Source organism: Acartia tonsa, chromosome 13 (assembly GCF_053477335.1).
Source record: "Acartia tonsa isolate MP-2025a chromosome 13, ASM5347733v1, whole genome shotgun sequence".
NCBI classification, from domain to species: domain Eukaryota; kingdom Metazoa; phylum Arthropoda; class Copepoda; order Calanoida; family Acartiidae; genus Acartia; species Acartia tonsa.
The window spans coordinates 3,142,233-3,160,809 of NC_137272.1; the positions used below are offsets into that span (position 1 = coordinate 3,142,233).

At 33.3% G+C, this 18,577-nt stretch overlaps 1 pseudogene across 1 annotated transcript; it reads right to left on the reverse strand.

The window, feature by feature from the left end:
* Positions 1–8,903: 8,903 nt before the first annotated feature.
* On the reverse strand, positions 8,904–16,223 carry LOC145304409 (bumetanide-sensitive sodium-(potassium)-chloride cotransporter-like; annotated as a pseudogene). The gene is made up of 8 exons (XR_013874080.1): positions 16,090–16,223; positions 13,647–13,713; positions 13,131–13,224; positions 12,735–12,853; positions 10,997–12,630; positions 10,204–10,908; positions 9,804–9,892; positions 8,904–9,125 (listed from the first exon to the last, which is right to left on the reverse strand). The product of XR_013874080.1 is annotated as a bumetanide-sensitive sodium-(potassium)-chloride cotransporter-like (transcript).
* Between the last annotated feature and the right edge of the window lie 2,354 nt (positions 16,224–18,577).

The window sequence follows — 18,577 nt, forward strand, 5'->3', positions numbered from 1 at the left end:
TTTATTTGAAAAAGCTTTCAACTTTTGTTTTATTTAGGATAAATATGATTTTTAAAATGGTATATTTTAACAAATTAAAAATATTTTTGTGAGGTATATTTACATGTAAAATATGTACTAGGTGGTGGAAGATAATTGTTGCCAGAAATATCTGGATTTCAGTTATCTCCTATAGTGTAGGTAAAAAGAAGGTTAAACGTGTGCTTCAAATTTTTTATTAGTAGCGAAGCTACTCTATAATTTGCTCTGTCTGTCTGTCCGTCTGTCAATCCAGGAGGAATTGGTATTTTCTTCGCTGTTAATCAAGATAATCTGCTGAAATTTTTGATGAAGATTCTCATACAATTAAGCATCAAGTATATATTTACTTGGTTCGGCGGTCTGTCGGTAATTCCTCAAAAATTCAAATATTAAAACATATAAAAACACACGTAAAAGGTTTGATGATTTTTTGCATTAAATTTATTCTTGATTTATGATCACTGAACTTCTGTTCTTTAAATCACTTAGTCCGTATTTCCATCTACATTTATGTTTTGCTTCGCTACTTATGGATGTTGACACCCTTGTTCAATGCATAAATAAATATTTAATGTATTAATTATCATTGGAATTTTAATACTTTTAATCATTGAATTTAAACAAATATTCAAATTTTCCAATGTTAATAAAAACTTTATTTTTTTTTTATTTGAAAGGTTGAAAAAAATAATGACCTCAAAAACTTTCCAATCAAATTTTTCCATCAAAGTCTCTACAGAAACCCAACTCCTCCCCTTTTTAAAAAAGTATGTTGAATATAGATTTTTCTTTTTGTCCCTTTCCCCGCGGGTCTACCCTACACCCAATATAACCGAACTTAATCTAACTTAGCAACTAAGAAAAAAACTTACTTCCCTCCTTATTTGAAATATTTTTTAAAATTTTATATGAAGAAATTGTTACTAAAACTTTTAAGGACACATCTGTTGCTTTTCTTAAAAGTAAAATCTGCCCAGACCTTAAGGAAGCTTCTCTGAAAAACACACCTGTCCATCTAATTTCTATCCTTTATATAAAGTTCCCGGTTAAATCCCCGCCACGTGCAAAATTATCTCTGATGAATTGAGCCATACTGATGAGCCTTAAAAGGGCGAAACACTGTGTCTATGGATATTATGTAAAGTAGTAAGGTTTTCTAAGATTTCACTAACCACTAAACAGTAACAAATTGAGTTCTACAATTTAGGAAAGCTTCAGATTGGTCCAAGAATAGTATATTACATAAAAGAATTTAATTTATCTATCAAAAACCCCTATACATATGATTTACATAAGATCTCCAGGGTGGCCACAAGGTTTTTTAAAAAAATCCGTACATTTCCGTGCATACTAAAAAAAAAATCCGTACATTTTTCCGTACATTTCCGTACATTTCCGTACATTTTTCTACTATGTAGTAAATATATTATTTAGTAAAATTGGTTTCATACTAGGTACTGATCAAGATCAATTTTTCTATTAAAGTTAGAACAAAACTTATTTAACAAAAGTTGATACTTTATGGATGGTATTAACTAATCTAAAGAAAATTTTGAAATTGGGCTCCAGGTTCAGGTACTGCAGGCCTCCAGGTAGATCCTAGACAGGTAAAAATTGAAATTTTTTACTTACAAAGTTAGAGCAAAACTTATTTAACTAAAGTAGCTTCTTTATAGATAGTATTAACTAATTTGAAGAAAATTTTGAAATCGGGCTCCAGGTTCAGGTACTGCAGGCCTCCAGAACAAAACTTATTTAACAAAAGTTGTTTCTTTATGGATGGTAGGAACAAATTTGGAGAAAATTTAGAAATAGGGCTCCAGGTCCAGGTACTGCAGGTCTCCAGGTGGATCCCAGACAGGTAAAAACTGAAAATTTTTTCTATTAGAATTAGAACAAAACTTATTAACCAAAAGTTGATACTTCATAGATGGTATTAACTAATTTAAAGCAAATTTTGAAGTTGGGCTCCAGGTTTAGGTACTACAGGCCTCCAGGTAGATCCTGGACAGGTAAACACTGAAATTTTTTAGTTTAAAAGTTAGAACAAAACTTATTTAACAAAAGTTGATACTTTATGGATGGTAGGAACTAATTTGAAGAAAATTTTAAAATCGGGCTTCAGGTTCAGGTACTGCAGGCCTCCAGGTGGATCCTGGACAGATAAAAACTGAAAATTATTCCTAATAAAGTTAGAACAAAACTTGATTTCGTCTTTTTCTTCAAATTAGGTAATACTAGCTAAAAAGTAACAACTTTTGTTAAATAAATTTTTTCCTAACTTAAATAGTAAATAATTTCCGTTTTTACCTGTTCCTTGATCCTACCTTGATCCTACCAGTAGCTTGACATGGTGCCCGATTTTAAAATTTTCTTCAAATTAGTTAATACCATCTATAAAGAAACCACTTTTGTTAAATAAGTTTTGTTCTAACTTTTAAAGTAAAAAATTCAATTTTACCTGTCCTGGATTTACCTGGAGGCCTGCAGAACCTGAACCTGGAGCCCGATTTCAAAATTTTCTTTAAATTAGATAATACCATTTATAAAGAAGCTACTTTTGTTTAATAAGTTTTGTTCTAACTTTTAAAGTAAAAATTTTCAATTTTTACCCGTCCAGGATCTACCTGGATGCCTGCAGTACCTGAACCTGGAGCCCAATTTCAAAATTTTCTTTAAATTAGTTAATACCTTCCATAAAGTATCAACTTTTGTTAAATAAGTTTTGTTCTAACTTTAATAGAAAAAAATGTCAGTTTTTACCTGTCCAGGATCCATCTGGAGGCCTGCAGTACCTTGACCTGGAGCCCGATTTCAAAATTTTCTTCAAATTAGTTCCTACCATCCATAAAGAAGCCACTTTTGTTAAATAAGTTTTGTTCTAACTTTTAAAGTAAAAAAATTCAATTTTTACTTGTCCAGGATCTACCTGGAGGCCTGCAGCACCTGAACCTGGAGCCCGATTTCAAATTTTTTTTTAAATTAGTCAATACCATCTATAAAGAAGCTACTTTTGTTAAATAAGTTTTGTTCTAACTTTTAAAGTAAAAATTTTCAATTTTTACCTGTCCAGGATCCACCTGGAGGCCTGCAGTACCTGAACCTGGAGCCCGATTTCAAAATTTTCTTCAAATTAGTTAATACCATCTATAAAGAAGCTACTTTTGTTAAATAAGTTTTGTTCTTACTTGAAATTTTTTTTTACTTGTCCAGAATCCACCTGGAGGCCTGGAGTACCGGAACCTGGAGGCCGAATCCAAATTTTTTTTAAAAATAGGAAAACTACATCCCAAAAGGAAACTTTTTTGTCAAATAACCTATCCTCTCACTCCAAAGACAAAGCCTATAATCACTGTTTACGCAAAAGTGTCAGAACTTCCCCCCCCCCCTTGAATAGAAACTTTGAAGACAAATCTTGAATAGTTTGAATAATTCAACTTCTGGTACACCATTCTTGTCCAAACTGGTTCCCGTGAAATCTAAATGTAACTTACAAATATTATAATGATACAGAACAAAAAATGGATCATGGAAAGAAAACGAAGTTGCCGGTTTCATCGTATTTTTTCACAGCAGCTTTTGAAGGGTTATTTTAGGTTAGGTTAGGTTGATTAAATGTCAATGATTGCCCCGCAGGGTTAGAAAATATGCCCCGCAGGGCTAGAACCCTCGACAGGGGCTAGAAATAGGAGAAAGGCTACTGTGAAAAAAACGACGAAACCGGAAACTTCGTTTTCTTTTCATGATCCCAAAAAATGATACATTTTACTTAATTTTTAAAGATAATACACTAATTATAACACCATGCTCGGAAATTCCGTACACCAAAATGAAAAATCCGTACAATCCGTACATTTTTTTAGCACTTTTTTAAAAATCCGTACATTTCCGTACATTTCCGTACATCCGTACATTGTGGCCACCCTGGATCTCCTATTAAACTATGAAAGGTTGAGTGATTTTATTATTACCATTATTATTATATGCAAGTTATATCATATTAATTATCATTCTTAATTACAGAATTTATATAATATAAAAAATTTAAAAAGTGTATATTTTATTTACAGTTAAATCACTTACTATAAACAATTGTATTGCTTACACACGTGGTAATATGAGCTTCTAAATTAAACACTATGGTCTAAATTCTTGCTTTCGAAGTAAAATAATTTTTTTATGCAGCCCTATTTTGTTAGAAATATGTTATGGTGTTATATTCTATTTGAGAGGTTACGCGGCATGCGCGCATTAATGAAAAAGTAAAAATTTAAGTTTTATTAGGTTAGATTAGGTTCAACTAACCTACTAAAGATTAACTTTTATTTAAGCGCGCATGCCGCGTAACCTCTCAAATAGTATATAACACCAAAACATTATCCTAACAGAACAGCCCTAAGCACAACCTTTAAAATTTGGATGGACGGATTCATCTGAAAGTCAAATTTGGTTTTCCTAGAAAACATACCCTACAAAAATATGACGGTTTTCCAGAAGTTTTAAGGTTGAATTGTAATGAGTACGCAGTATACTTGATGATGTACCTTAATACTAAATTAGGCACAGAGCTGCTACAATTTATTACAGCTGAACTTAAATATAATACTCAGGGACAAGGGAATGATATTCTGACAAACAACTCTAATGCAAAATTTCCCCACAACCCCCTTCCCCTTTTTCTCCCCTTCTTTCCCACCCCTCTTCACTTATGAAAATAAACTATATCTCCAGATATCCCAAAAGGTTTCGTGATTTTTTTTTGTAGAATTGTTGGTTAGACTGGCTACCCCTGTTAATACTACTTTTGGCTGAAGGGGTTAATTTTTTCCGGGGGGAAATATCTTCTATCTCGCCCCTCCAACACAAATCCCCTCCTCTCCCTACAATAAGAAAACCTGGGTTTTCCTAGTTGGCATATTCCTATAGAAGAAGATCCAAATTGGTCCAGTGGTTAAAAATATCTTAAGCCAGGGAATGAATAAAATTACATGACTATGACAGAATGTTTGTTAGTTCATATAGTAAGGAATTTAAATCTAAAAACTACCCTTTTTCCTTTCCATGGGTCTTCCATTTTCTGATAATTTTTGGTAAATCTTGTGATTCTGAAAATAAGAAAAATATTTAGCGGTTTCCCTCAAAGTGCCTTGTCGCACACAGGAACCCTAACCCTCCCTCCTTATCTTAAAATGATTGAAATAAGGGGGGTGGAGTTTTTCATTTGTTTATTATGATAGGTCAGTTTTTAGATTAGGTTATTTTGGGTACAGGGAAACCCCACAGGGTTAGAGTACCGCAGGTATGAGACCCCGCAGTGTTAGGCTTAGAAAAATACCCTCGATAGGGAAAAAACCATATTTTTAATTGCTGGAATTTTGTTTATGCATCACTCTATACATTTTTCACAATAAAAACCGTATTTTTTACCTATAGGATTTAAAACAAAAACTCCCCTTTGACAGATATATAACATTAACCAATAATAAGCATAATTAAACGCTACTAATTACAAATATAACAACGTACTATCAATATTCTGGGCTAGGATCTTGAAAAATACTGAAATTATAGAAGTTATCTCTATAATTATATTAGCGAAACATTGTGAGATATGACGGACTGGATTTATCTAGCATAGTCCAACTATCAGTAGAAAATAGCCAGTTTTAAACAAATAATTACTTTTAAAATCCTTTATTATACAAATGAAGTACCCACCCAACTCGCTATTATTTATTATGTTTTTAGGGTGATTCTTTTAGTTTAGGTTAGGTTGGGTTGGTTCACTAAGCTTCAACTACTGCATAATGACAGATGTTAGGTAGTAGTTGAACCTACTCTTAAAATTCCGCAATTTGCTTTACTTTCAATGTATGATTCTACAGGTATGAAAGGAATCAAACAAGGCATGACTAAAAAGGCAACTTTTTTCTTTTTTTAATGGAGGGGGCGGGATCATTTTTGGTTTCAGGATAAGCTAAGTTATATTTAGGTGCAGGGTAGCCCTGTAAGGTTAGGGCTCCTCGTAGGGTAGCCCTGTAAGGTTAGGGCTCTTTGAAGGGTAGCCCTGAAAGGTTAGGGCTCCTCGCAGGGTAGTCCTGTAAGGTTAGGGCTCCTCGCAGGCGTTATGCATAAAGAAAACTAATCCCATCAACGAATAAAGGGGGAGAGGAGGTCTGTGCTTGATTTTTTAACTCATAAATCATACATTAACCTGATCCTGTCAAAAGGAAATCTATATTTTTAAGGCGAAGCTTTTCTACATTTAGGTTAGTAAAAGATAGCTTCTACCATTATTTTGAAAAAGTTAGAATTGTCTCTTCAATTTTGGACTTTGCATGAGGATTCCTCATTCAGTTAGGAAAATTTAGAAAGCGCAGCAAATACTTTTTTTATATGGTATAATTATCCTTTTCATTTTATTTTCAGAATAATTATTCCTAGGCCAACAATATTTTAAGCAAAGTCTCTATGAGTAAATATGTCCAAAAATATTTGCAACTAATTCTATATGCAATTCTGTTTAGACTTATTAAAAATCAATATTCTGCTTATTAACTTCTGACACTCAAGTGTTAATGTTCGTTCGTCTTACCGCCTGATTTTAATATATTCATGGATGTTGTCATCTATGTTTTAATACAGCCTTGCTCTAAATGTTTTTATGTAAAATGATTTTTTTTGTTTGTTGTATATTTGTAAATTTAAGAAAAAATATTTGTAATATTTATTGAAACAATAATAAATAAATAAATAATATTAGCATTAATAACAAATAAAGATATCTAACTACAATTTATGACGTCATAATGAAATTAAAGTAAATTTATGGTTTAAGTCATTTTTCATGAATTTAATGAATTAAAGTTTATAAAATAGATGTTTGAATATTTTAATGTGCATGGTTAGCAGGGGCGTCCAAGCTTTTTTTTTTGGGGGGGGTAAAAAATTTTAGGGGGGGGGGGTAATTCGTGTTTGGGGGGGGTAAAATGGCGCGCGAAGCGCGCCGAAATTTTTTTTTACCCCCCCCAAAATTTTTACCCCGGGGGTAAAATTTGATTGGGGGGGGTAATTACCCCCCCTAAAGTCTGTTGGGGGGGGTAAATACTCCCCCCAAATCTGTTGGGGGGGGTAATTACCCCCCCCAAACTAATTTACCCCGGGGGTAAAATTTTTGGGGGGGGTAATTTAATTATGTAAAAAAAGAACCTACCTAATCTATTAAGTTAATAAGTACTATCCTATACCATAAAGTAGTAAGTAAGGTTTATTTGACTATAGCTTCAGATTTCATTACTTTTAATACTGAGTTCTCCTTTTTAGGAAAGCTTCACATAGATCCCATGATGGTTCCACACTATTATAGGTCAATCCTTTGAGTGGTTTTAGGCTATTTTTCTCCTCCCTTTTTACCCTTTAGAAAACACGAGTTCTTAGATGCTAAGGGCGCCACTACTATTCAAATATATAGTAGTATCTCATTCTTTAGAACATAAAAATACAATAATTAAGTCACTAACCAATGAACCAATATGATTATACTTTTAAGTGAAGCGTCTTATAGGTCCTGGTAAGTTTTATAACTAGTTTTGAGACACCCTGACATCCTCCCAAAAGAAATCGCCTATAGAAATTCTTTTTCATTATTTAATGAAATATTTAATTTAGTTAGGTATCTATTTTATGGAATCTTCAGTGCTTTACAATTACATCATAGATCCCCGGGATGGTTTTAGCCCTTATGAAGGCCCAAGCAAATAAAACATGATCAAACTATTAAATTTTTTGTTATCATGGTTAAGAACTGTTTTAACTGGTTGGACTATATTTGGGTATAGTCCCTTTTGTGGCAACGCTCTTTAAGGGGCGTTTCTTAGTTTTTTTCACACAAGCTTCTCTCCTATTTCTAGCCCCTGCGGGGGGCCAATTGCTTAACCATGTGGGGCAATCACCTAAACCAATATAACCTATCCTAAAATAAACTATCAGTCAAATTTTTTTTTAAAGAACATTCAATTTGGGGGGGGTAAATACCCCCCCCAAAAATTTTTTTTAAAGAACATTTATTTTGGGGGGGGTAATTACCCCCCCCAAAAAATTTTTTTAAAGAACATTTATTTTGGGGGGGGGTAATTACCCCCCCCAAAATGGTTTGGGGGGGTAAATACCCCCCCCAAAATCGTTGGGGGTGCCTACGGCACCCCCAAGGTAGGGGTAATTTTTTTTTGGGGGGGGTATTGTTCACAAAATTTTGGGGGTGCCTACGGCACCCCCAAAATCGTTTGGGGGTGCCAAATGGCCCATTACCCCCCCCCTTGGACGCCTATGATGGTTAGGTGGCAAGGTTTAGGTAAAAAATATGTTGATGAAATTTCTTTCTTTACTAAAATTCAACCTAATTTGATTGGGTGAATATGAAATGCAAACTTACAAAAATTCAAAGATAGTAATAAAGGGGGGGGGGGGGGTAAATGTAGTGACTCTTTACACGCCGAATAAGACACAATAAAATTGCTGGCATGTCATGTAACGAGTCACCACATTCTCCCCCTTTTGTATATATCTACAAGAATACACTTATTTGACAATGATTAACAATTAGGGATTACAAGAGGTGAACGAAAAGATGTTGTAGTATCTCTACACATAATAGGTTATTTGACTGTCACATGACCTACAGTTTATATGCCAATGTTTCTATAGTGTCTATAGTGCCCTAGCGAAATCGGGATAGATGTCACTGCTTTTGTCCCACCTATTCTATTGACGTCAGGAAATACCCTATACCACATCTCTTTTCTAGGGGGTTTCTTTCCCCCTTCTCTTTCTCTTTCCCTCTACGATGGTGTCAATAGAATAGGTAGGCCAAAAGCGGTGGCATCTATCTTAATTTTGCTAGGGCACCATAGACAGCTACCTCATGTGTCACCCCTTGTTAAGAATAGAAAGTAAGAACTGAAGTTTGGTTTCCTCTGGTAAGTAAAACTGGTGGCAACCCTGCGGTGATCATCTGCAACCAAGCCATGTACAGGGGAGCTGGGGTCTGCCCTGGCCTGGGTAGCGGTAAGGTCATCACTATCAGCTCAGAGTTCATAGAATTCTCCCTAAAACATAAAATAATATTAATCTTACATTTGGAAATTTAGTTTATTCTTTTTATTTGGAATTATAGCGGGACAAAGTGTCTCAAAATCAGCCATGTGACGTCATAAAAATAAGGGATTATCCATCTTTTTTTAATCGGTTTTCTTTCCCACTTCTTCTCTCATCTCCCTCATTTTTATGACGTCACATGGCTGGTTTTTTAGACACTTTGTCCCTCTACTTGTTTAAGTATTTTCAAAGTTAACAATAATAACAACATCCAAAAGAAGCAAAGCACAGCATAATAGAGTGCACAAACGGACCAAGAAACTTATAGAGCAGATGTTTAGTCCTCATAACAAATAAGAAAGAAAGAGAATATTACAAAACTCAAGGAAAATAACAAAACCTTTAAAAGTAAGTTTTATTTTTTTGTACAGACAGACAGACAAAACAATGTAAAAACTAGATGCACATATGTCATAGGATTTTTCAGTTGAAATTCTAGCTCTCTATCAAATTTACATTTCCCCATAGAGTTACAGACTAACTGACAGATAAATAACTAGATTATAAAGTAGCCTCAGTACTAAAATGAAGAAAAGAAGTGTCTAAAATTTTAAGTAAAACTTTTTAAAATTTTTGAAACAAAGTAGCTAGTTGTCTGTTTTAAATGTTTTAAGCAAATACACAATTACCTGAGGATTTCTGCTGTTCTTAAATGTCTGTTGGTCCTCTCACTGTTTGCTTTGATTTCAGCTTCACTAACTGAGCTTATATCCTGTCCCTGAAATTCATATTTGTATTAAACTTAAGATAGATCTTTTGATCAATGTGAATAAGAAAATTGGGGTATTGTCAGTTTCATGACATTGCATCTTAAGGGGCATTTAATTGTATTTTCACAGTAGCTTTTCTCCTATATCTATCCAATGCTAAGGGCTCTAACCCTGCGGGGCCCATTGCCTAACCCTGTGGGGGCAATCATTAACAATAATAAAGCTACTAAGAAAAATAAATAAAATGCCCCTTAAGAAGCGATGTCACAAAACCAACAATACCAGAAAATTTTAGTTTTACAAAATTGCAAAGTCATACCCTCAAAATATCTTCAAATTGTGCTTTTGTCTCTGGCTTGGCTTTCTTTGTGATGTCAGGTATGATGACAACTTCGGAGTAATTGATTCTAAACTTGGCCAACATATTGCTCAGATTGATTGTACTTTTGTTAAAATCTTCTGGACGATTTGTGAGAGAGAATACCCTGAGTTTGCAGTTGGCAAATTGTTTACGAGTCTTGAGTATGTAAGGAAGTAAGAGAGTGAGACCACCATCATCAAACAGCCAGTACACATCAATGTTACCATTTCTTCTTTTATGGGAGTAAAATTGTTGGATTTCATCAATCATTGCTTTAGGTAAAGGTTTGCCATCAGCATCTCTGTAAACAGCAACTGTTCTTTTTTCTTTCTTTGACTTGTTATTGTCTGCTTTCGAGGATACTTCTTCAACAAAAGTTTCCTCAGATTTTACATTTCCAGAGTAGTCACAGCCATTAGTTAGTTTGAGAACACCCACAGCCATTTTCTTTTCTAGGCACATAACCAAAGTCTTAAAATATTCCTCAACACTGAGATTTTCATTATCCTTACTCTTCAAACCAAAGAGAACCATGTTGGGAGAGAGTTTACCAATTCCAGTCAGACTGATCATGTTCTGGACACCATGGCTGAAGTTATTGGTTTGCTGAACAGTGTAAAAGCTCTTGATATTATGATCTGTAAACCAAGATTGAACTGATTCCTGAAATAGAATAGAAAAATATTAGATAGAAGTGTATAAGAACATATTTGAATACTGTAGTATATAAATCAATAGTATTAAAACCAACCTTAAGAACTTCTATGTCTTGCATGCTGTTATCTTGTAAAATGTGACCACACACAAGCAGAGACATCTTCTTTGTGATCAGGTTAGCAAAGTCTATCAATGGTTTTCTGTGGGCAGGGTTTCCTGCCATGAGAAGGATCTTAGGTCTGTAAGTCTTAACATGGTCTTTCTTTTCATTGAGACTGTAAGAGTTGTTGAGTGCATTCAGGAAGACAAGTGCATCAGCTGAACTTCCCCAATTTGCTTCAGGCTTCAGGTAGACCATAAAGGCGTAGAGAACAGCAATGGCAACAACAGTACAGACTGCCAGGATCCACTCAATCAGGAACATGAGGGCTACACAGACAATTGCTCCCAACAGAGAGACCCAAGGATTATAGAACTTGAATGAAGGTCTCCACCCTGGAGACTTGGTCATACTGGAGTGGAACACTGAGCATAGGCAGCAAGGAAAAAGTTTGATGCAAGTTTACCAATTGAATTAAGATCTCCTATCATCAGGCATCCAAAGGCAATGATGAACACCAGAATATAACCTCTAAAAGGGTCATTATTGGCACCATGACCCTTGGCAAAGAATTCAATCTTAGGGTAGATTTTATCTCTGCCAACAGCTTGTAGTACTCTAGGTGCACCTACTAAACTGGCAATGGCAGAAGATAAAGTTGCTCCGTAACAACCCACATAAACTAGGTATCCAGTTGATGAGATGAGAGTCATAGTTTTCTGGTCCATTGCTGATCCAAACTTGCATCCTTCATTGTAGCCTGAGATAATTGATGATATGTTTTGTCTCATCATGTTTGCTTCATCAGAACAATCATCAAAGCTGGGAAAAGTAATGTTTGGGTAGGCAGGAGAAGAGCCAAGATAGTCTTGAACATTACCACTTACTTGCTTTAAGAAGTTGAAGCCTACCAGAACACCATAACCAATGTAGGAGATGTAGGTTAGAATGATAGCCAAGATTGTACCCTTAGGAATAGCATAGGCAGGATCTTTCAGATCTCCAGACAGATTGGCTCCAGCAACAATACCTGTAACAGCAGTGAAAAATACACCAAAAACTGACATAAAATTATTCTCTTTCCCAGTTTGATCATCAATCAGATAGGAAGAAGGAGTATTGTCATTTGCAACATCAACATTCCATCCAGTAAAACCTTTGGCATGTCTTGTGTCAGAATCTGTGTACAGGGTCTTACCAGGCAAGAAAGATCCAATCAGCATGTCAATCTGAGCCACAATCAGCATGACCAACAGCAGTTTCTGAACTCTGGTAACCCAGTCCATGCCAACAATAGCTAGGATCAAAATCAAGACCAGAACTATAGAACCTATCCAACGGATGTCATTCAAACGATTCTCAGGTGTTCCAACAAACCCACCAAAATCAGACACATCATAGATCAGATCAAAGATATTGTCCACAAAGCCAAGGGTGTAAGTAGCTACTGAGATTGAGTTAGCTATGGTAAACATGATACCAATAGCTCCACCAAATTCAGGCCCCAAAGCTCTGGAGATCATGTAGTAAACACCTCCACTTGCTATCCGACCATTTGTAGCTACTGCTGACATTGATAAGCCTGTAATCATAGTTACCGAGTTGCAGAGGGTTATTACCAGTAATCCCTAGAAAAGATTAAGATAAATTTTATTGTCTTTTTCAAAATTGTTCAGGTTTATTTTTATAAAAAATATTAGAATTGCAATAAAATCTTTTAAAGTAATAATACCTGTATCAAACCTGCTTGTCCTATGACCCAAGAGAGCCTAAGAAACAACATAACACCCCAGATGTTCAGAAGGCATCTCATAAACACACCCTCAATCCACCCAAACTTTACAACTTTTCCTGAAAAAAAATAATTTCCTTAACATTATCTTATGGAGAATGTTTCCTTTAAAAAATTATATAATGCAAATAAAAAATGTTAATATATGAAGATAGAAAAGGAAGTTGTAATTAATCATTTCTTATTCATTATCATTATTAATTAAGACTTAAAAATAATATTTCTTTGAACAACAAGATTATTGGTAAAGACACTTTAAAATGAATCCATGAATCTCAAATGATATTTTGGTTCTGATAAAACTATAAGGAACATGAATTTGACTATTATCAGTACCTTTTAATTTTTCAGGTTCTGGTTCAGCATTTGCTACCTCCTCATCTATCCTTTCCATTTTCTCACCCAACATGATCTCTTCCATTGTGGGTCTCTAAATATGAAGTTTTTAAAAAAACTTTAATATTAGTTCAAACTTTAACAGATTTTTTCAGGTTTTTCTATGGAGTAAATAAAGTGAATACTTTGTCACATTATTAACAGAAAAAATCCCAATTAGGATTTCTAGACAAAAGTGTTTCATAGTTTTTTTTCTATAGTACATTGTAGTACTTTTAGAAATGGATGAGATAACCAAGTTAACCCTTTAATTATGATAAAGTTTTTGTGTGAAAGACACAGGTAAAAAATGTTTTGACTTTTCAAATGGCACAAATATGAAAATTTTGACATTCATATAGCTTAGGCCAATCTAAACCCAGGTACATTTTAAAAACGGTCTAAAAAAACAACATATTTTTGTCTACCCTCAAACATTAATTCTAACAAAATAATAAATAAAGAATGCTGTAGAACCTGATCCACATACATCTTGCTAAGCTTCCTATAGTTGTCCTCTGATGGTATGTTCTGTACAGTCATTCTAAATTTTTGAAATTAAAATTTTAAAAATCCATAAGCAAAATCTTGGATGGACAAACAGACAATGTAAGTTATAAAGCAGATGTATAGTAAGTATAAAAGAACAAGAAATATAAAGAATGTGTGAAACCTTTATAATAAAACAAGGATGACAACATCCATAAAAGCGAAGCACTGAAACGGTAGGACAAACGGACATTAACACTTGTATAGTGTCTAAACTGAATTATCAGAATACAAAAGTATAAGAGTCGAAGCAAAATTGTAAGTAAATTTGTTGAAAAACATCTTGATACAGGATAATGTTTATTGAGTTTATGGACATACTTACATTTTTAGAATTTGATTATAGAGTTGCTCCGCTTAAAATATTGTTCTTTGTTGTCCCAGGAATCAATATACCAAAAATCAGATCAAACGGATAATTAAAACACTTGAAAATTTGTTGTTAAAAAAGTAGAAAAATCAACATGTTTAAAATGGACGTACGGACATTCTGGTAATGATTATAGAGTTGCTACGCTTTCTAAATCGTACCTAACTACACTGTTAAAAATAATTTTTTTTTTTAGCATCAGGTAATACTATATATTCTTCACATTAATGTATAGTATCAATCCGTATGTACTAGGAAAAAAACCTCATTACGATACAAGGAAGTTTTCAATGCTGTATTAAGTATTAGGTAATGTTCTGTGAAGTAAAATGTAGTACTAAATAATGTATTTGTCTGTAGAGTATTATCCAATACGCTCTTGGGAATAAAATTCAGTACAGTAGAAGTAATTTTTCATTACGCTCCTTAGCAATTGTTGTTACCCTCTATCATAATTTTTGATACTCTGGAGAGTATGAAACTGTTTTACTTTGTATGAAAGATCAGTTTATAATATATGATTATTATATGTACATATACATTTTGTTATATCAACAAACATACCAAGCAGAGCCATAAAACATTAATTTAAATGTAAATTTAGTAAAAAAATTACTTTAAAGATGTTTAGGACTAAACATTATCCTTAAAAATAAAAACTATGGTCAGTCATAATTACAAAAAACAAAACTATAAATCTGAGCATAAATAGTAACATTTCATCTTTGTCTAAAACGACCAAGCATTGAAACACTTCCATGAGAGGTGTGCACGAATGGTGTCTGTTTCAATTATTCTTTACAGTACAGATTCGTACCCTAGAACGTATGAATAGTTACTATTTTCATAAACCATTCTCTTGCGTATTGTCTGATACGCTACAGCATATGAAATAGTACTAAATCAAGAAACATTTCTACAGCGTATTTTCCGATACCCTACAACGTATAAAATATTACTATTTTTATAAACTTTTCTACAGCGTATTCTATAGTACCCTAGAGCGTATCAATCGATACTAAAAAATGTATGGGTTCTGTATAGTAATAATTATTGTGTTATATAGTATTACATAGTGTTATATATTAATTATATAGTTGTAGCGTTCTTACGGGTCCAATACTCTCCAGAGTATCAATTGATACTAAATAAAAAAATTATTTTTAACAGTGTACTACATGCAAAGTTTGAAATCGATAGGACAATGCTAACATGCCTAAATTAACGAATAAAAGCTATCTATCTCGGACGGACGGACGGACGTACGGACGGACGGACCGACCCTAATTATAGAAAAGCTTTGCTTTTAAAAATATATAAGTGTGAGTATACATATGTTTATACAGAGATAGATGAAATATTGCCAACTAGCAGCTTCGCCCCTTGAGGCCTCAAGCGGCACTTAATAGAAAGGTGGTGGGTAAAGTTTACCCTCCCCTTTCCATTTTTTGTTGGCGGGTGGGGGGGGGGGGAATTCTCTCAGGGGGCTATTTTTCTTGGGAGGGTAGAGTTACCCCCTCCTAAAATAATATTAAACCTTTCCTCGATGAATAAGAATCTTTACCGTAAAGAAGAACCATAAAAGTATAATGATTAGCTTTATCTTAAGCGACAGACACACAGACAAACAGACAAATAAAAACATCCTGTTACTTATATGTGTAAGAATTTAGTATTCAATTTTATTAAAGAAAAATTTATTCTAACATCATCATATTAATGAATGTGACAATGAACGATAAATTGCTATACATTCCCAATGATGATAAACAAAAATAACCATTTGTAAAAAAATCATTGGTTGTAAAGTTTGGAAACTTCTAGTTTTGCAAAAAAAAAGCATTTGAAAATTTATTAAGAGTACTCAAAGTTTTTAAACAACCAAATGAGATAATGAGGTTAAAAACTTTGGGTACCAGTGTAATTTACATATCCCATAACATGATACACGCATCCAACCCCTTTATATAAGGATAAATTACAGAATGGTATTTGTTATACCTGGATAAACTTTTATCAGGTTCATAGACATAGGTATGGCCATTGTTGACAGGTCTGCCAACATCCAGAAAGCCTCCAGCAGTAGGACTGCCCTGAAAGCCCTCATTGGAGTGACCTTTGTCGTCTTTCTCCATCCTTCACCCAGGATCTGGAAAGGTAAATACAAGGTTAGAACCAAAATTGAAATATAACTATTAAGGAGGTTGAACTGAACATTTTTGTCCCTATAAAAAAGGTAATGTATGATTCTATTTTACCCTCTGTTGATTATATTATATCATCATTCCAATTCTCTCAAATTACTTAAATCAAAATTTGAAAGAACGTGTCCTAACTTTTGTTATTTTTTAACCCATTTGTGACGAGCTCTCAAAGTGCAAAGTTTTGATAAAACGGGGTTTAACATAATAGATTTTTTTTAAATATTACTCAACAGATTTCAAAAAGTAAAGTGTCAAATTAAAGATCTTACTATTTTTGTTCATAATGGCAATTTTCTTCTTTTTTTGTTGCGTTTTAGTACCTTAAAACTAACTTAATTTAAAAAACTTAAATTATTTCAAAATAAGAGGTCTACAAAACAACCGATTGCATATCTAAATTCTATAGATCATTTTACATCTACAACTTACTAAAAACACCGACAAGCTATTTTTAAAAAATTACAAAAGTTAGGACACCTTCTTTAAAAGATTCTTAGATTTTTCTAACAGTTTAGTTTATAAAGGCCAGTTCAAATTTAATATTTTATATCATTAAAAAATCATCTAAATTGTGACCAAGCTTAGTAAAAATCATAAAAGTATGTATAAGAAAAGTTAAAACAGACATTAAAAATTACCTGAATGAAAAGCAGATAAAACAAAGGATCTAAATGAAAAATCCTTAATCAGAACTTGACAATTTATAATTTCCAACAGACAGGGGCATATATTTTTTTACAGGAAATATAATTTATCAATAATATTTGTAGCAGTATTTTGTTATAAATCATATTTAATGCTGAAATTTACTTATTGTTAAAAGATAATTTATGGTCGGAAAAATCTGGATTTGGATTATCTTTTGTGACAGTGAAAGAATTTATCGGCTTGTGCTCTTTTTTCTTTATCTAGGTTTTTTATAAAAGGTAGAATAGTCTTTAATGTTAGTTGAGCAAACACCCCACAAAGAATTTTTTCTTAAAAAATGCGAATTAGAGTAAAGAAAATTATAGGCAGTTCCCCTCAAAGTGGCAGTCGAGTATATAAACCCTCCCCCTGATTTATTTCAAGAATAGGGAGGAGGGGGGGGGGGGGGCTGGTTAACGGGTTTCTGTGCTTCTTGAGGGAAAGCACCAAATTACTATACACAAAATTCCTGTCTACTTTTATAGGGTTATACAATCAAGGCATATATTTTCACAAAACCTAACTTAATTAAGCTAGCTAACCTTTCTTATTTCTAATCAATCCTTTCAAATATCCCGTGAGGTAATAAGTTCTATTTTGGGCGTTTTCCCTTAAATTGCCTTATTGAGCACAGTATTCCAGTTGTAAGGGATAGGAAAAAAATACCCCTTATTTTCAATTGATTTAAAGGGGGGGTGTTCAGTGCTCGATAGGCACATTAAGGGAAAATTAATTTTGCTTTTTATTATCATCCTTAATTAAACAATCAAATTTTATGTTAATTATTTCATCAAATGCTTTTATAACTGTTAATTTATAGAGCGAATCTACGTTCAGATAACTCTTTCTCTGTTTACTAAAGGCCTCGTGGGTTTAGGAAAAAGGTGGAAGCGTTGATCCTCCACAATTTCCATAGTTTTGAATTATTTTTTTACAAGGATAGGCTTTTTCGTGATTTTTAGTCACTGATGACATTGTTTATCATTTTTTCATTTTTTAAAAAACATTTAGGTTTAATTTTGATAAATATTTTAAATTAAATTTAATAATAATATGCCTTTTTTATTTAAATGTATTACTATAAAGTGTTACTGCTAAAATATAAGATAGCATTTCTTTTTTGTTTTATTCCGATATTATTCTTTCAAAGTTTATTTTGTATATTTTTAAAAGTTGGCGAAGCCACAATATGATTGAATACCTTTCTTTAAAACCTAAGCAAAGGTTTGGCGATTTTTTAGTATGATTGTGCCTGTTGACCACTAGAACCTCCCCCCACCTCATTTATTTAAAAAAATAAATCTAATTAAGGGGGGGGGGGTGGATATTTTTTGTTTGTTTGTTTGTTTATTACTTTAGGTCAGATTAGGATCTGTTATATTTAAGGTACTGTTAACCATTGCAGGATGTCAGAAACGCAGGTACAGGACCCGCAGGGTTTAATCACAGGAAACAAACCACCCTCCACCTACCTTATTTTCAATCTAATATAAAAATAAGGAGCTCAGTAGGCACTTATTGGGAAAGAACCGATTTTTACAAATATTTAAAATGAGTAGTGAAATTAACAATTTTGGGATCATGGAAAGAAAAGCGAG